General features: G+C 36.4%; 1 protein-coding gene across 2 annotated transcripts in view; it reads left to right on the top strand.

The window, feature by feature from the left end:
- Positions 1-20,900, top strand: part of LOC124416753 (pro-neuregulin-3, membrane-bound isoform-like) — a 35,213-nt gene that overhangs the window by 2,814 nt on the left and 11,499 nt on the right. The window lies entirely within an intron of this gene.

The raw sequence follows: 20,900 nt of genomic DNA, 5'->3' as shown, positions 1-20,900 counted from the left end.
ATCGTACAAATGTGCCAGTATGTAGAACACGCGTGTAATGGACAAAAAAAGGCTACACTACATACCTGTAACATGGGTGTAAATCGAGTCGCAAGGAGAAGAAGAATTGTTATCAACCTTAGAACGCCAGACTAGGGTGGATACCCACCTCGGGAGAGCCTTGAAAAATATTAGGTTTTCGCTGATTTTCATAATTTTGTTTATATTCGAATGGATTTTTCACCAATTAAACTTCAATGAAACTGAACCGGTTTCGCTATTTCGTTATTGCTCTGGGAACGATTTTACGAATAAGAAATGCGAATGGTGGTCAAAAAATAAGTTTGTCCCTCTAGAGTTAAAGACGTGTGATTGAAGTTAGTATAGTAACGTTACTCTAACGATGCATGCGTCATGAAAAATTCCTACTTGGTATTATTTAAATTGTGTAAAATTTAGAAAACCCTTACCAAACCAACCATACTCATATATATTTTTCAAAAGCCAAGCACTTGAAAGTCGATTCGAAAACTGTAAAATAATGAACTTCTTCCCAACATTCCGTGACGTTAACGTTATTCACTTCAACCTCGTAATTCGTAAGACGGTGTTGTGTTGCATTAGCGTGCCGGTTTGTTACGCGTGATTCAAAAAAGCAAAACCTGGGACAATGTTCTCTACCTACCTATCCATCTATCCATTTACGTATATATACAATATACATACATATATAATACACATTGAAGGATTAGGTATGTATGTACAATCCAGCACCTTATTCGAAGAAAAAACAAAAAACAAAAAAATAATAAGAAACCATGTAGTTCCCTTCCGAAGAAGGGTCTATACTCTCTAATCGTAAGCTTTTCTCGCCACGAAGACCACGTGGGCGCGAGTATAGCCCAAATCACCGTTATGCTGTATGTTTTACATACGTATGCACATTGTGTGTGTGTATATATATATATGTATAAAACATACTCCGTATTACGCGCGCCTATCGCCTTTAATACACGTACTACTCAATCGTTGTATACAGACCTAAAATCAATGTTTAACTTATAACGCATTCACGAGAACAGCTTGTTGTAGATATATTGATATGTGTATTCAACGTATTTGAAAAATAATTTCATGTATTTAGACTAGTCGCTGTGTACGTGTATATATGTATATATATATGTATGTATAACGTAATTAGCAAAATTCAACAAATTTTTTTCTCTATCTCGCTCTCTCTCTTGTACTTTTTACACAGGTTTACTGTAGATGCCAGTAATTGAAACTTTTGAATATTGTTTACGATAAAAATTGAAAGTTTTATTTACGTAATAACGATTAAATCGTCTCGTCAACTTTGGCCTGATGGTAACTGTGTTGTTTTTTTTACGTCTCTCGTCTGTTGAATTGAATTTTTGAAAATTTGTGCATGTATCTTAACTCGTATGTATATATATATATATACATATACATATATAGGCATTCTGGTCGTCGTCGTCGTTATCGTCGTCGTCATCTCATTGTCAGCAGGTTGAAGAGCTCGTTCAAAATCGTTCTTCTGAGTCAGACGATTCGGCCTTGAGCTATATTCTTCATTTTCGCGGTTATCTTTGTAGGCGTATACGCACATAGGTCTATACATAGGTATATACATACGTGTATATACCTACCTGTATAGGTTTAGGTATCAAATCACCTATCTCTGCGCGGCTTGGCACTGTATACATATATGTATATAGTATACCTATATGCGTAACATATTTAACACGGAGTTTCATCCAAAGCAGCCGAGTTTTACTTCGTTTAAATATGTATGTATAGACACGTCATGTGTATGGAAAATAAAATGTATTATTTTTCTTGGAAAATTACTTTGCTCCAGGCAACGTCCACGTCCATGCCTCATACAGTGTGTGTGATTTAATTCTACTCCCCCCAATCGAAAGTTTCTATTCGAGTCGTAGTTTCAATGCAATATGACATAGCTTGGAAACGATTTATTTCTTAAATCATATCGAAATTTAAAAATACAGTATCGTACCAAGTAGGTATGTAGCTGAGTTGGTTCGCATACCTGAACGTGGGTCGCGTAAATTATGCGACGACCTCGGAAAGGCTGTGACGACGATGATGCTCGCTTGGCAAGATGCTGTGAGGCAAAGCGTTGAAAATTGAACGGGGTGTAGGAAGGTTTGAATGGTGTACGAGGAAAAGGAAAAGGAAAAGGAAAAGAGGAGAGAAAAAAATGGGATTTAAAGGTCTGCGTAGCTTAGGGTCACAGGTTTAAAAAGCCTGGAGCACTGCGCCGGCACGTTTCTCTCCTCTCCTCTCTCTTTCTGTTGTATGTATCCACTACCTGCGTCTCTCCGTACACAAATATAAATATGTACATACACACACACACACACACACACACACCTACGTATACACTTACTAGGCATCCGCGTGTGTAAAGTCGTTTGCTTACACAGTCACGACGTTAAATATATATACATACTTACATATATATGTTCATGTACATATGTGTACTATACACACACCTTTTGGCTTATATTTATCCATGTATGCATGTAGGAAAAGGGTTTTCTTCCCTTTAAATTTTACCGTCGCTATAGGTACCTCGTCGTCTTCTTCTTCTACTTCTTCTTCTTCTTCTTCTTCTTCTTCTTCTTCATCCTCTTTGAGAGACACGTTAACGTTGCCAAAAATATCGTAGACACTGGGCGCTATATATATATATATACACAGACACACAGACACACACAGACGGACATCTAGCGACTCTGTAAATATTCGCATTCAGTCTGCATATATATATACTATTTATAATTACAAGTTCAACGAGACCCAGTTTATAACCTGAACGCATCATGCGTGTGTATTGTATGCATGTATGTATGTATGTATATAGTGATATACAGATATACAGATATACAGATATACAGATATAGTGGCAAAGGTGTCGCGCGCGATGTGAGAGAAAATTTTGTTCCAAATACGAGGCGTGTGTGTATGACACATAAAATCCTCTTGTCGCGCGCGGCGTCGTATATACTTGTTACTTGCAGACGACGACGAGGACGGAAAAACCGTGTGTCTGCATATTCACCACCGCGGGGCAGGGACTGCGAACAAAAATAGGCGTATCTATAGAACAGAAGAGGAACCGAACCGCGGCGGTGCAGCAGACGCTGCGGTACATATAACTATGCTACATATAAGCATGGGCTTCAATTTCGGCTTTTTCTTGTCTCTTTTTCCTCTCTCATTCTCTCCTTCTTTCTTTTTCTTCACAATCTCGCGAATATATATATATATATACCGAACGTTTGCTGCAATACGGGATCCTCCGTATGACGTATGGTCTGGAGGAAAATTGAAAAAACAAACTATACGTAGGTACGTTTGTGTGTGTATATATATATATATATGTATGTATGGATAGTAACTACAGGATACAGAAAACACGAGGCGGATCTTTTTCTGAATGAACCGCGAGACGATGAGCTTGTATGATAATGTTTGTTTTTTTATCGTTCGTCTTGTAACTCTACTCTTAACACTATATATATATATATATATATATATATATATGTTGTATGTATACTCTACTATATATTAATATGTATTTAGGTACACATATCCTATATTGGGAAACAAATCACTGCAGGATACGCTTTTTATACGCGCACTTGTGTGTATTTCACCTACATATCAATATATATATATATATATATATGCATGCATCATATGTAGGTACACATGACTTACGCTCCCATGCTGTTACATGCTTGCATACCTAATGTATGCGATTAAACGTCAAGATAATATCGCCAGAGTTCGTATACCTTGTGTTTGTGTGTGTCTTTCTGTGTGTGTAAATTCCAAATGGTCAGCGCACACCTCGCACACTTTGGCTTCTTTTGGTCAGTCCATATATCTTAAACACGCCGTGCTTGTTCTACCGTTTTACACGATTCACGATTAATCTTCCTTTCTCGTGCACCCGCCTTACAAATCTCTAATCATGATCTAATCATACGGACTTAAGCCCGTGTTCACCATTTCTATGTACGTGTGTACGTATATGTATATATATGTATATATATATATATATATATAGTTGACGAATTGTTATACAACTTGCACGCGAACCTCGTATATTACATTATAGTATGGTAAAAGTAGGTTACACAATTGCCTTTTTCACGTGATGGAATAAATTAGGGGATGTTTTATACGTTGGTATACTATAGAGGGGTGGTAATATGGAATCTATTTTGCACATAAGCACACGCAATTGTAAGTGATGATTTTTAACAATTTACAGCAGATCTTATTATCTATGAACGTGTAATAATCTTTGTTTTTTGAAGATTTTTTTCTATTATCACAAAATAATAAAAGTCCAAAAGTTTGATAGGTATTCTATATACTTTATCGAAGCGAATATTTTTTTTCTCTTTCACTTTTTTACCGCATCGACGGACGACGATGATTGTAATTAAACCTCTTCCGCGGAAATAAAAACTCTGTGCAGTGTGTGTGTGTGTGTGTGTGTATGTGTATAATGTATGAATGAATGAATGAATGAATGAATGAATGAATCGGTAAGCCGCAGACAGCAGCCGCGGTTTAAACGGCATCTTACAATTAATTCAACTCAATCGAGTTACATCATATATTTATACATATAATATCGTCGTCGTTAACCTCGTCGTGTCACTCGGAGCACGAGAGCGATGGTAATTGACGACAATTTAATAAACGATCCAATTGTTTAATTAAAAAAAAATTTATCGAACGGAAAAAATTTTGATCCAAGCAACAGCTCGCATGTATCGCGTATGGATATTTGGAATTCTACGAAAGGAAGAAGGGAGAAACGTCACGATTATACCTATTCGTGTACCTCTCATCGTCGTTTTTTCCTATTTCCATTCGCAAATATATATATACATATATATATATATATATATATATATATATATACACATACATAACTAGAACCGATTCCTTCTTTTTTCCGCAAACTTGAAAAATAAAATAAAAAATCGAGTCACTTCGTGCACGGTTTATTGCTAGTCGTGTAATTTTTATCGCACGTAATTTGCAATCCTGTGTCGAAACGAGCGGAACTACATCTCTCTCTTTTTCTTTCGCTCTCTCTCTCTCTCTCTCTCTCTCTCTCACCACGGAAGTATCGAAAACCGCACTATTATTGTGTAATATATATAAAGTACACGAGCAGGGTAATTGAAATTTGTGTAATAGAGTCCGGCGTGTGTGGTGGTGGTTGGTGGTGGCGACAGCCGAGGAGAAGATGCCTTGTAGGGTAATAGACGAGCGGTGATGTTTAACCCCCTAATCGGGGTTTAAATTCCGGCGTCGCGTTACCCAAATAAGAATGTCAATGCCCTTGTTTCCGGATTTAAATAAAGTTCTATAAATATACTTTGGCCACAGACTATCTTTTAGTTCCCATAACACAGTGAAGGAAGGGAAGAAGAGAAGAAGAAGAAGAAAACTCTTTTCTAGACTCTCGTTTCGTCGGCTGCGTTCTCTCGATCTATTTATCTATCATCTATCCTATCCTATCCTATCCTATCCTATCTTATCTATTTAACAACCACCAAAAATTTATTATATAATATCCTCGTTTTCCAGATATTTGCATCTGTGACGTCAGCACACACATATATATATATATATATATAAAATCAAACAATTCTCATGACATTTTTCGCAGACGTTTTTGAGGTCCGATTTGACGAGAAAAAAGACTCGAACGATGGTGTCACGGGATTAACAATGGGAATTTCTTGATTCATTGAACGTCATCGTTCTTTGAAATGTTTTCTTTATTTCTATTACCTATCGCCTGCGAAAAATGTAATTATTTGCAATGTCACATATATTCCAAGTTTCTGTGAAATTTTCAACTTTTAAGGGAACGTTTATTCGAGTATAACGTTAAAGCTTTCATGGGTATCGTATATTATTTTACGATTTATGCAATATCTTGTAGTTTTGTATAATAAAAACCACACTAAGCAGTATCGGCTGACACACGCAATGCGACAAAGTCGAATAAAATACAAGAGAAACTGAGGATAGTATAAGAAGAAAATTGCTGAAACATCTTGTTGTTAGTAAAAGATATGACAAACAAATATGTGTGTATGTATAAGTAAAGTGCGTGAGTCTTTCAACTGTCGTTGATCAAACATCAAATAAGGGGAATTTCCATTTTCTCGTTTCTTTCCATCTTTCCTTCCTTCCTCTCCGAATATGTGTATATACATATATGTTATATATCATACATATATATATATGTTCGTTTCTCTTTCAACAAAGCCACGTCATTATTTCATCGCGTTGCGGAATTTGAAATACGTCAAAGTTCACTATTGAGGATAAATAAGGAAAATGTACCTATGCATTATATATATATATATAGGTATATATATTGCACGCATACGTATTCAGTCTTGAGTTATATATTAACATTTGAATAACCGTCTCACGATTATCGGAAAAATCAAAATTGCGACATTCTTCTTCCGTCTGTAGAGGTTTGTTTTTTTTTCTTCTTCTTTTTTTTCACATTTTTCTCACGCCCGGCAAAATATTTACCCATGGAGTAATGAAAAAGGAAAGAAACGACGAACGGAGTGGGGCGGCGGGGGGGGGGGGGGATGCGGTAAAACAAAAACAACAAAAAAAAGTCCGACCGAGTGAAATTGATTATTTATAGTTTGTTTTATGCTTCTTCTACGGTCCGAATTGACCGATGATGACCACCCAACTTGATTTGAGCGATGCGACGAAGAGCTGCGAATCGGGAATAAATCGGTCGGTCGGGTGGCTAAAAAAGCGGCTCCGATTATTTTTCCCACGAAACTTGTGCGACGACGCGAATTGTTACCTCACCTCCTCACTCTACGGAGTTCGTTGTTTCTCGGTCGAATTTTTTTTACATTTTATTTTCTAATTTTTATAACAAGATGTTTTTTTCTTTTTTTTTTTTTTCTTTCGCGTATACCTGTATATATGTATGTATATATGTTACATACACGGCGTACGTTATACCTATAGACTTTATATAGTTAGCTGTAATATTGTCGTTACGAGGCGACGCCGATGTTCGTGAATTTTCTCAGGCATAACGCGACTAGCAAGCAAGCAAGCAAGCAAGCAAGCAAGCAAGCAAGCAATGCTTGATCACGGTATGCTACACGTTATGGTGTAGTATATATGTGCCACGGTTTCGTACACGCATACACACATGCACGCAGACACAGACACGAGAGAGATGTATTATAACCAAGTTGAGCGAGTCGTATAAGTCGTGCCGCAAAGGCGGTTCCGAAGAGCGTTGCGGCGGATCGAAGAACCCCGTAAGTATATGGTTTAGCGTTGCAACGCGGGCTCTGCCTCTCTGCCTCTTTTTATCCATGGTTCTCTGTTTCTTTGTGTGTTGTTGCGCATGCGTGTGTGTGTGTGTGTGTGTGTGTGTGTGTGTGTGTGTGTGTGTGTGTGTGTGTGTGTGTGTGTGTGTGTGTGTGTGTGTGTGTGTGTGTGTGTGTGTGTGTGTGTGTAGGTCAAAGAAAGAAAGCGATAATTTCAGAACAATTTTCGAATGATTACTCTTTTGAAGAGAGCGCGGTCTGCTTCTTTTACTTTTCCTTTTCCTTTTCCTTTTACTTCTTCTTCTTCTTTTTCTTATTCTTATTCTTCTACTTTGTCATAGTTTCTGTTACCGCCTTTGCGCGCTAGTTTCTAATTACTATTAAACACCTATATGTATGTATCTCGGTATGTATAATACACTTGTCACATATCGATCGCGATTCTTGCTTCCAATTTATCGTTACATACAATTCAATTACTTACTACGGGGTTCATCTTTCTTTTCTTATTTTTCTTTTTCTTCCCTTTTACTTTTCAAATCGCTACACTTAAATTCGGCACAATAATTATTGATATAGTAGTTTTTTTCTTTTTTTGCCGACTGATTGAGAATTTTTTTTCTTTTTTTTTTTTCGTCCATAGAGCACGTAACGCGTAGGATACCATAAAATATTATACTTATACATCATGGTTAACGTATAATCGCAACTTTTCCGGTATATTCTCTACCTACTTATACACATAATATGTAATAACTTGACATATATATCTTTTTACCTTATGAATATATATATACATACATATATTCGTAATACGTATTTCCCGATGATCGGCAAAACGGCCAAAAAGAGAATAGAGGGTGAGTGTAGGGGAGGGGAGAGGGGGGGGGGGGGTCGGCAATATAGTTTAGGATAATATGGCTGGTCTCGAGGTCTCGGCATGAGGCAGGCGGACGACAGCCGCGGTCCTGCACAAATTACACACACACGCACACACACACACGCGCGCTTGATAAGTAGGCGTGTACGCATACGTGCATCATCTATGCACCCTTCGTGATTGTGTGTGCATCAAGAGGCGGCGAGGAGGCCAGGTGTTTCTTTCACGAAGCTGGCGAGGAACGCCAAAGAACCCGAACTGCACGCCTGGGCCTCTTCTCTCTCTCTCTCTCTCTCCCTCTCTCTCTTTCTTTCTCTCTCGAACCCCTCCCGAAGAGGGAGGGAGTGATGCTATATACACCAGCGATACGATACGATACGATACGCCAGAGGGTATAACCTACACGGTTTTGTGACTGATCGCGAGAGAGCGAGAGAGAGAGAGACGGAAAACAAGAAGGGGGATGGGAGGGGGCAATAGTACTTTACATACTTTTACTTTGGCTAGGTTAGTTTTCGGTCAAGCTAGAAGGTATAACGTATATATATATATATAGCTGCATTTAAACGAATTAAATTATGCGCTATGCAACACACAAACAGCTCTACCAGGCAAGTTTTGTACATATATATATATATTATTTGTATACTCACGGAGCTTCTATTTATTGGATTTTTTTGTTCCTCGTTTTATTCACTTACTTCACTCGCGATCGTAAAACCTGGGTGTATTATTTATTAATTTACGCACGCGTTTGAGGAAAGTGTTCTTTTTTTTTTTAACATTTTACTTTTCAAATTTCGGACTAACGATAAAAAGAGCGAAAATCATAATTATATATCTAGTATACATGTATATGTGATTCAAAATATTACGTGTCTATGTGTCATATATTTCTTAACGTTTTTTTTCCTTTCTACCTATAAAAAAAAATCAAACCAATGTCGTACGTACAACTTCGATAGTTTCCGTATTAAATCGGTGTACCCGCCGATTGTCGAGTTTTTTCAGCAACGAAGAAACGAACTAATTCTAAGCCGTTTGTGTACCGAATTACAAATACGGTAAGAGTAAAACAAAAGAAGAGAAGAGACAGAGAGAGAAAAAAAAAAAAAGAAATTTTACTTATTCAGGATAAAAAAAAAAAAAAATTGCAATCGCGTTATATACATATACGTATACGAAAGTTTCGGGGGAAAAAAACGTCATATATCTTCGTTTTACAACATCTCTCTCGACTGACGGAAAACTTGGAAATGGCGAAAAAAAAGAAACAATCAACAAAGAAAGAAAAATAAAATGAAAATAATGAAAAAAGAAAAAAAAAAAAAAAAAAAAGAAAGAAAACGTAATGGATGGAGAATGTAAAAATAAGGCACGAACCACGAATACGACGTACACGTAATACATATAATACGTATATGTATACGTATGTAGAGGTAACCCGGGAGTAGACTTGACTGAACCCTGTAATATTATATCCTGACCGACGGCGGTGGCGGTGACGGTGACGGTGACGGTGACGGTGGCCTCCCATATGGGCACGCCGCACTCTGTTCCTTATACCTATAACTTGCCCTCCCTTCAACCCCCAACCCCCCCGTTCTTCATGGAGGCACGTAAACGAAGGTGCTCGAAGAACTCACTCTGCACGCTCCTGCAACCCCTGATGATCCTCCCTCTCCCTCTCCCTCTCTCTCTCTAGAAGAATTTATTGTACATGGCTGGTATAAAATAATACCTATGACGGTGACGATGACGATGATGTGGTCCAGTTGATGTACGCAGGTCTGATTAAAAAAAAAAAATATATATTCTAGACGTGGATGCATTTTTATGTGTGCAGGGGTGGTTTTCGAAACTTGGGAAAGTCGAATCTGAAGTTTCAGATCATGAAAACGTATAGATCGGGTAAATTTGAGGCGTTTTACGCTTACCTGAAAAACTGCTATCGCTACACATGAAAAATGATTAGATCATCGTACAGAGCGGAAAGTTTTATGACGAATTTATGTTCTGATACTTATGTATGTTGGAAACTAATTCGGATTAAGAAATTAAGATAAAGGAAATGAAATTATTTTATGAGTATAGGAGATTATTTTTTAGTAATTTATTAATCATTATTTTTTAACAATATGTTTTTAGTCATTTTCATTTCGGTCTACACGATGGTAAAGACATTTTTCGTATTTATCGATACTGGTTTTTCTGGATAAAGAGGAAAACTTGAAATTTTACTGTCTTCTCGAAACGACGGTTGTGCAGTTAAAAAATTATTTGAGATTTTAGTTCCTGAGGATCGAAAAACGCCTCTATATTATATATATATATACTTGCACAAAAATGCAGCTTTATCACGAATGTTTTTAATTCAAATCTATTTTGACCGAACTAGATGATGACGATGACGATGACGCAGTGCTGTGTAATAATGTTATTTCACTATCAAATCTTACATATTTTTTTTTTAATTTTATTTTTTTCATAACCTTTCAGTCCTTCTATTAATTTATCTCATCTTCGTATTCATTATAATAAGTGAGTATCGATGGAAGATCGATGCCAGCTGATGTCGAGATGAATTTTTTTAAGCTGTTGTATTTTTGTATAAATATTTTGAAATTCATATGTACATACAAATCCAGTCGCAAAACGCTGTATGTCCGTGTCTTGCGTTACATATACGACGATGTGGTTTTGTAAAAAATTTTGGTAAAATACGTAAATTCCTATACGGTCTTTGCTGGCTTCGGGTATCCATTTCGAGTTACAAATAAGTAATCGATATATATCACCGTGACAAGATGGTTGGTTGGTTGGTTGGTTGGTTGGTTGGTTGGTTGGTTGTTTGCTTGCTTGTTGTTTCGCGCTGCTCCTAATTCCTCTGTAATATTGTTATTATATACTCAACCGTATATATAATTATACATGTATATGTATATGGGGTTCATGGGGTATATAACGTGGGTTCCCTACGTAACAAAACATGTCAAATTGAAGCATCGAGCGAGTAGAATACCTACATATGTATAGTACATGCACACGTATCACGCTTGTCGTCTATTAAAAATATTCTCTTCACGTTATTAATGTATTTAAATTTATCACCGTACATATACGATTGACCGATTCAATTAACGAGGTCGTGCTTATTTAATATTGCGAATGAAAATTGGGTCAACGGTCGTAACACGGACAAAGATCGACGATGACGATGACGAATGAATTTTTTTACCTTTTTTTTTTTTTTTTTTCTCTCTTTCCATTTTCATTTATCTATTACCGAAAGTCAATTGGTGCTAATTTATCACATCATTTCACAATGCACAAGAATATATATATATATATATGTAACGCGGATAACAACAATATTAATAATAATAATGATGGTAATTGGTGAGAGAACAATTTGTCTCGGGTCTTTTTATGTCATGAACCAGAGCGACAACGAGATTGCATCATCATCGTCGTCGTGCTGATCATGATATTGTGGTGGTACGTAGTAGGTAGGTAGGTTGGTAGGTGGTAGGTGGTAGGTAGTACAGTCCTGTCGTCGTCGTCATCATCATTATCCAATAGATTAAGTTATTTGTTGGGTTTACGGGGATGCACAATGGACGTGGTAATAAACCGCGGTTGGTCCTCCTCCCCCCTCCTCCCTCCACCCCTTGACAAAGAGGGCAGACTGCCATCCTGGATGGAGGTATACTCGTAGGTTAGGTTGGGTATATAATCGGCAAACGAAAAGAAATAAGAAGATTTGAGAGTGGACGCGGTCGAATGACGGTGACGTTTGTCGGCGGCTCTTTACTTTCGCATAATACCTTTGCTGCTTGTTCTTTATCCCTCTTGTATGTGTGTGTGTGTGTGTGTGTCTGTGTGTATGTCGAAGAAGGGAATATCGGGGGGAATTTGGCTGTTGCGAGCCCCCCACCATCATCATTTTAAAACCGTCTATTAGTCCTCCTGAAATGCGCGGGACGACGCGATAAGTAGTGTCGAAAAAAAGAGGGACGACTTCCTTCCTTTACGGTGTTTTTTTTTTTTTTTTTTCTATTTACCTTGTATATATATTATATTATATGTACACCTTCATGGAAAAATCTAAAGCCTCCTAGCTTTGGACACTCTATTGGGGTATAACAAATATCGTCTAATTACTCGAAGTATCGTGTATATATATATATATATGGAATTAACCAGATACTTTCACGGTCAATCAATGATTGTATTTTTCATTATCTAAAAAGCAAATTGTGTGATTTAATAGCTAACTAGTTTGCTAATTAACGCTGATGATTTGCGACGATAGTCGTGGTGACAGTGTTGGTTTGTCGGTTGGTTGATTAGAAGAAGAAGAAGAAGAAGAAGAAGAAGAAGAAGAAGAAGAAAAGGAAAAAATTTGTACACATTTTGAATTTTTGGTATGGGGTAAAGAAATAAAATTTTCGATTCATAGAAGAATTAGAGTATCGAATTTTCGTTTGGAGTGAAAATTTTGAAGATAAAATTGTAAAATTTGGAAAGACCAAGTATAGAAAATTGTAAGTGTAGAAAGTTGAAATTTAGAATGGCAAAATTGATCATCTTTATACGATTCTACAGTATCGAGAGGAATTTTTGGCGATTCTACAGTTCGGCATATTCTAGCTTCTTACCTTTTATATTCTTACTTATATATTTACTTATCCATACTTTTACTTTGAAAGTTTTTTTGCAAATTGTATATAAATCAAGCTTTCTTTGCTTCTTTAAAAACTCGATATTCTGTTTCTTAGTTTTTTTTTTTTTATCTTTCTATATTTTTAACCCCAGACTGATTTTTTTACACGTATCATAGCGTAAACACATTTTACACAATGCACTGCGTTACTTATTGCACAATAGTCATCTATATATAACACTCTTTACACATATAACACAACGGTTAAAAATGGCAGTTGGTTTATTGCGCCATTGATAATTTGCACTGTGCAGGAACTTTGTCAAGCACAACCTTGTCTGTGTGATTTTCTCTATGGATGTCAACGTGTATTATCAGGTGTAGAATTTACAGTGCAGTCCTCTTTCTGTCTCTCGTCATCATCATCATCATCATCATCATCATCATCATCATCATCATCATCATCATCGTCGTCGTCACCCAGTTTGAAATAATATACAGGAAACTACTCGGAGTGCGCTTTCTCTGTTACATTGTTAACCCTTGTTTATCGCCGTTTGCGATTTGCCGTTTTTTGCACGTTCTGGTTTAGAACAGGTACGCATTATACATATATCTATACGTATGTACATACATACTTTCGTTGCAGATCGCGCATTATTGTGTCCTGACATTGTTGTTACACCTGCATGCCTGTATGGATCTGGTACACGATCTATTGTATAATTCGCACGGTTTTAAAATATTCGCGGTCTCTAATTTATGCTGAAACAGGTACAGATTCTTTGACAAACTTGACGCGATATTTTATTTACAAGTTATATAATTGTAGAGAATAGATTGCGATTTGCGAATTTATGTGTTTGCCTTTTTTTTTATATATATTTTTTCCCCATCGATTAATCGACAGATTCGATTATTTTTTCTTGTAATCGGTTTTCGGTTTTTGATTTTTGGTTTTTATCACTCCCATCAACGAGGCAATATAATATCGAATTATACGATTAGAGTATAAAAATTTTGGTTTCATACTCACCGTCTGAAAAAAAAATATGAAATAATCGATTAGTCGATTAATTTTACCGATTCAATCGAGTCGCGTTCGATTATTTTTCTGGACTCGAATAATCGTTGCATCGATTAGTCTTATCTTATTCTTCTTACCTTTACTCCGCTCGCTCGAGACTCTTAACGAGCCCATTTAAATACGGAATTTCGATAACGAATTACTAATTACATTCCTGCAATTACTCGCTCGATTATCGGAGCTAAAGCGAAAGCTAAAAGGATGTTGTTTTTTGTTTTTTTTTTCCTTCCTTATCACGTTCAAATTGATCCTGTGCATATGCATATACGTATACCTATATGCATTGGTTCGAGGTCTCGAGAGAATCATTTTTTGAAATATTATTTATAGAGTATGAAAAAATGATATATAGGAAGAAGAGGAGGAAGAAGGAGGAGGAGGAGGGTGGTGGTGGTGGTGGTGGTGGTAGAAAATGGTTGAATATATGGATGTACGCAGCTTTGGTATACTCGGTATTTTATGGCATCGAGTTCCTAAACCATCTGCGGCTTCCGACGCCTTCGACGACGCGCGCTCTCCGATGCGGAGCATGTGTGGCTGCTATGGATACCCTGGGTGGGTCGGGTGCCCATGCCTGGCGCCATAGGTATATGGAAGTGCTGGGGAGGGAGGGAGGATGAGAGAGAGAGAGAGGTATGCACTTTGGTTGTATGTGTTGCTGCACGCGCCTCTTCGTTCTTCTTCTACATCATCATCATCATCGTCATCATCTTCTTCTTTTTCTTCTTCATTCTCGACCAACCAGTGAGAAAAACACGATCCCAAAAGAAAATCGTCGTCTTTGTTGAGGAGGTCGCTTGTACAAAGTTTATCTTTGTTTTTTTTTTTTTTTTTTTTTTTTTTCTCTCTCTCTACAAATTTTAGTACCTAATTGTTGGGGAATTTTGGAGAAAAACAATCGATTCGTTTTCTCTCGAAAATTCTCTTATTTTTGGCTCGAGTGAAAATTTGACGATATAATTAACGAATTTTAAAAACTTTTGTCCAAGTAATTTTGTGACAATGCGTTTATTTTATTTATTATTGAAAGAAAATTTTGAAGTTATAAGGATATGTAACATAGTATGTGTGTATGTATGTATAGGTATATGGATATATGCATAATACGCGATGGATGTAATTTAAGAGTTTAATACGTTAGGTGGAATCTTTTGGTTTGACCGTCAGCCCAGGTTATTCGGTGTTGGGTAAAAATGATAGCAATAATAAAAAAAATTTTACGGCATACACGCGCGAACGCTTTTACGCGTAGAATATATAAATATGAACCGCACAATAGGAAACTATTTTCAGTGATGAGAGACGACACCTACGATGGTGCTTCTTTGCGATTCTTTTTTTTCTCTCTTCTACTCATTTAGTTCTTTTCTTTTTCTTTTTTTCTTTTTTAATTGTTTTTTTCCTCTTCTACTTTACTTCAATGTAAGAATACGGAATGTTACATCACGCAAGACGAATTCTCTACTACATTTGCGTATAGCCAAAAGTTTTTCCAAAAGCACACACGCACACACACACACACTGTAATTTATCGTACATTGTGGATCTTGGCGTCGGTCGTGTGTTTTTTTCAGATTTATGGTAAAATTAAAATGTTATTTTTTTTTTTTTTTTTTTACTTTGAACACAAAATTACCGCTCCTCTAACGTAATTCTTACATTTTACTTCGCTATAGATATACATGTTAGGTAGGTATATGTATAGCATCATCATATCTTTGCATAGCTATACATGTATATATGTAATGTACAACGTGAGAGTTGTGATGTATGAAAATTTTTTGCGGAAGTCAAATGCTGATGTACAGAGTCATGTTGACATCAGGATTATTATGGTATCTTGTCAAGGCAACTTTAATTACAGTTTACTTGCAGAGCTTGAGATACCTGAGATTCTTCTTTTCTTTTCTTTTCTAATTATTTATTTATTTTTTCTTTTCTTCTAATTTTTATTTCGCGGTTACATTAAATTTTGGTTTTTTAATTAATTTTTTTCTCTCCCGAGTTACTTTATTTTGTTTTATACCGTATTATTCTTATGTATTACGTATATTTAACGCGCAATAATTATAAATTCAAGCGACAACAAAACATACAATTTCAGTGAAATAATCTGTCGATGATTATTGATAGTTTAAAAAATTTGTATTAAAAATAGCAAAATTTTTGCAAAATTTTCGCCAAGCAACGAATCTTTCGTGAATAATTTTTCGTCAAAACAATAAAAGCGGAGGGTTAACGTTATTAAATACAAACCTCTCACGAAACCCCGTAGTAAGGTCAAACGAACGAAATATGTAGAGTCTTGTTATTATTACTGGATGGAATGGGATGCAGCTTGGGGGAGAGAATCTTGATCGGTTCTTCTCTTCATCTTTTTCCTCGCACGCGTCCGCTTCTCCCCCTCTTTCAAGTCTCGTCTCCTCTCCTCTCCTCTCCTCTCCTCTTCCAACGGAGAGAACGACCGCTGCATCCGGATACGGTGTCTACGTTTTCTAGTTTCAGCTGGTGCCGTAGCTGATTGTGAGTTTGGAATGAGAGAGCGAGCGAGAGGTTAAAGGAAGGAAGGAGGAAAAGACGCGGCTGCAGCGAGAGCTTCTCCCTCGTTTAACGTTGTAGGTGCCGGAACACCACCTCCAGGGGGTTTTCGAAGGGGGGTGGGGGAGCCACGCGCGATTCATATGCTTATATACATATATTTAGTATATATAAATATATGTATGTATCTCACACACACACACACACATATTTGTACAAGATGCCTAGCCGAGGGCAATTTGGGAGGAGGACCCTCAAGGAGGACAGCCATGCCAGGCTTAGGGTGGTCCATATGCAGGGGGTTTCGGGTCCTGAGACATTTTTTTCTTTCTCTTCTTTTCTTTTCTTTTCTTTATTCTTATTTTTCTTCTTCGTGTCTTTTCTTTTTTTCTCTCTCCTCGTTTTGCTTTTAAATATACGGAACGACATATTTCGACCCTACCCTACTAAACCCCACTCACCCCACCCCACCCCACACCCCCTTATATATCCCATATGAATTTCCGTGTTTAGACGAGCGTCGCTCTCTCGTTGTGCAGCTGCAATAAGATATGGCATGCGTCAGTGATGCAGGGGTCCTGATCTCTTCCCTTTTCTCTCTCTTTCTCACTCTTGCGACTTAATTATTGTTATTATCATTTTTCCTTCTACCAAGCGTAGTCGTACATAAAATTGTCTTCATTTTTTATTTTTTATACTCTCATCGTATCATGCACAAGTTTATTATTTAGATACATTTAAAGAGTAAATTTTGCGCACACTTGTTTCTATCATCTTCGACTTTTTTTTTTTTTTAATTTTTTTCCTTCTTTTCTTCTTCTCATTTTTACGCGATACGGAGACGCGATATGTGTGTGTATTTTATTTATATGTATATATATATATATACATACATATATGGTACCTATATAATGCAAATTCATGTTACGTACGTATATCTATATTATATTATTGACTATTATGTTTTATGTGTTGTATATAGGTAAACGTTATCTTTGCACGGAGTCATTCCCTCGTATTGTTATGCTGATTATAAAGAAATTCACGTCCGTTTTCTTTGAATCTTCGGGGGTTTTTTTGTATTTTATTTTTCTCTTTTTTTCTTCTCTTTCTCCCTTTTTCTTTTTACTTTTAATTTCCCGCGCTACGCTCGACAACGTCGTTCTTTATTATCTATATAAATATATAAATATATATATATCTATATACAGACACACACGCACACCTATGTGTCATATTATAGATATACCGTGTGTGTACCTATTGTGCCGCGGTTGTCCCAGGCAATCATATTAAATATCTCGTATCGTGAATGCAACATATATATACATATACGTTTTTCTTTTCATCATCCGGCCCGAATTCACCTGTCCTATTACAATGTAGATTTTTATATTGATTCATCTTCCTTTTAATAATATAATATAACAATCGCTTACCTATTACAACAATATAAAAATATCCAAAAAATAATCGCATTTTTACGAAGCAAAAAGAAAAGAAAGAAGTTGAACGCGCACTGACTGTACTTTTTTTATTTATTTTTTTTTTTTTTTTATTTCTTAAATTATTCAACGTTCTTTTTCACTTTTCTCGTCCTTTAAATATATATATATATATATATATAAATATTTTTTTTATTTTTTTTTTTGTTCTTCTGCTTGTTCTTACCTTTCTTCACACGATCCGCTGAGAGAGAGAGATAGGCCTAGTCAGCGAGAAGAAGCCCTCAAATCACAAGTTTTTCAATCAACGATTAGACTCGAGATTAGAGATTAGAAGTCAGAGTCAGTGTTGCATTATAATATGTTACAGGTATAAACGCGCATAGGTTGCGTGCGTGCGTGCGTGCGTGCGTTTTACTTTATAACCTGTATGTGTTTATATGTATAGTACTAAGTACGTATTAACACGTACTAATCGCACGTCGCTCGTCTCGTCTCGTCTCGTCTCGTCTCGTCATCATCTCACCGTGATCCGTATAAATGAGGGAAATGGCCAATTATTTCAACGGCGAGTGTGTCGTGCACGTGGGCGAAAGTCGAAAGACGCAAGACGCAAGACGAAGACGCAAGACGGAAGAGCTTCGAGATGAGAATTCTCGCGATAACGCCGTGCCGCCTGAGATACGTGTCCTACGTATATTACTCACGCGTGTGTTTCTATATACACATACGTACATACATACATACATACATACATACATATGCGCTTGCAATAAGACACGCCTGCCTGATCGTATAGTTTGTAGCGTGTCTCGTCGCTTTTGCCTGCATGCCTGAATGTAATGAATGGACGCGTTCATCTTTTTTCGCCCCGAAATAAATATCCATATATATATATTATATATGTGTGTGTGAATGTATACCATGTATAAATCAATATGCAGATCCTTCTTTGATCCGAGAGAGGAGAAAAAAAAGGATATTGAATTTTGATTCGGCGACGATGAGAAAGTGAAAGAAAGAAATGAGTTGATAAAAGCAAAGCAAAAGAGCAAAGAAAAAAAACGAAAAAAATTGCGTCCGATAAAACGATAAGCGCTGACGAATACGAAAAATAATATCAATGAAAATTGAACGGACACCCGAATTTTATATACGTATAGGTATGAAAAAAAAAAAAAAAAAAACAAGAAAAAAATCAGTAACCGAACAGTAGATATTTCGCGAAGATTCTTTACGTATTAGATGCACTCGCAGGTGACTCTGTGTCAATAATAATAATAATCAAAATAATAATAATGATGACGATAAGAAGAACAACACCATACCATACGATGCCAAGGTAAAAGAAGAAGCGCCCTGCAGGTATTCAATAAGGCACGACAGCAGGTACGAGGAGGAGGAGGAGGGCTTTGCCTGCAATGCGGCAGGTATAATATAAACTCACTAACTTCAGAGAGAGAGAGAAGTATACCTACTATATACAGTATACACCCTGCAGCGTGCCTACCGATGACGTCACGCCGTTGTCAAATACCTCAGTCAGTCAGTCAGTCAGTCAGTCATTCAGTCAGTTCACTGATACGCATCGCCGTTATCTCTTATATATGTATACCTATGTATATATATATATATATATACACCTCGCGGCCTTTTCACCATACCTGCCTTACATCTCTTCCACTTATATATAGTGTGTTTGTATATATACATATAGTATGCGTATCGGCAAAGGAGTATTAAAGCGACGCGGTAATTAAAATTATGTGATAACGCTGTTATACCACTAACGCATGGTGTGTCTGTGTGGGCGTGTGTGTGTGTGTGCGTGGGTGTGTGTTTTATACAATTAGTATATATGTATACACGCATACCTATAGGGTCGAATTTATGTCGTCGGTTATCATATCTGCATATCCATATCACTTTATCATCGCATACCTTAATTATTATAGCTGTTATATTGTTTGCTTTTCGTATCTTGTATATATGCGCACATTTTTTCATCGAGGATTTAATATTCTGTATTTATATGTATATAATATAATTTATACGATTATGTGGATATTATTTATATATACATACAAAGACTAGATATTATTAAGTTATTTACGATGTAAATTCGTATATGTCGGATGATCTGAAGGTATTTTACAAGTTTTATCTGCAAATTTATTCATGTATACATATATATATATATATATATATATATATATATTACATTGATTAACGTTTAATGTCGAGTACTTGTGGCCTATACGTATGTGTACTATTATATGTAAAAGGATAGTAATCGGTACGGTTATATGTGTATATATATGTATATACGTATATATATATATAATCTAGAAATCCCGGGACCAGAAATGTTATACAGAGGACGACACCCACGCGAATGACGTAACTGCGTCGCGATCTCTCGCGAGATCTTCATCTTCATAATTTAAGAGAGCGAGAGAGAGAGAGAGAGAGAGAGAGAAAGAGAGAATATATAATAAGCGAAATATTTAAGTGTAGATAATATGTATAGACGTTATCTACGTGTAAATGAATAATTAACGGTTAATTTTAATACCGCATTCTTTTTCCGTATTCGCATTTTTCCTTCATATTGTCTGAATACATACTTGTAATACTGACGAGGAATTTTCTTACACATAGCAAGGCGAGCCAAGTAAATTGAAGGAAAAATATTTGAACAAACAAAAAAAAAAAAAAACATGGACCGTAGGATGCGAGATATAATAGTTAGACGAACAAACTATTTTGATATACCTGTTCTCTTTTAAAGATTTACAGATTTCTTTTATAAAATAATATTTGTGCGCTGCACAGGTTGGTTAATAGGAATTTTCACACCAACGATCGATGGTTTCAAAACTCCGCGGCGCGT

Source organism: Diprion similis, chromosome 1 (assembly GCF_021155765.1).
Source record: "Diprion similis isolate iyDipSimi1 chromosome 1, iyDipSimi1.1, whole genome shotgun sequence".
Classification (NCBI taxonomy): domain Eukaryota; kingdom Metazoa; phylum Arthropoda; class Insecta; order Hymenoptera; family Diprionidae; genus Diprion; species Diprion similis.
Note: the sequence above shows the minus strand (reverse complement) of the source record. Positions and strands in the feature narration are given on the sequence as shown.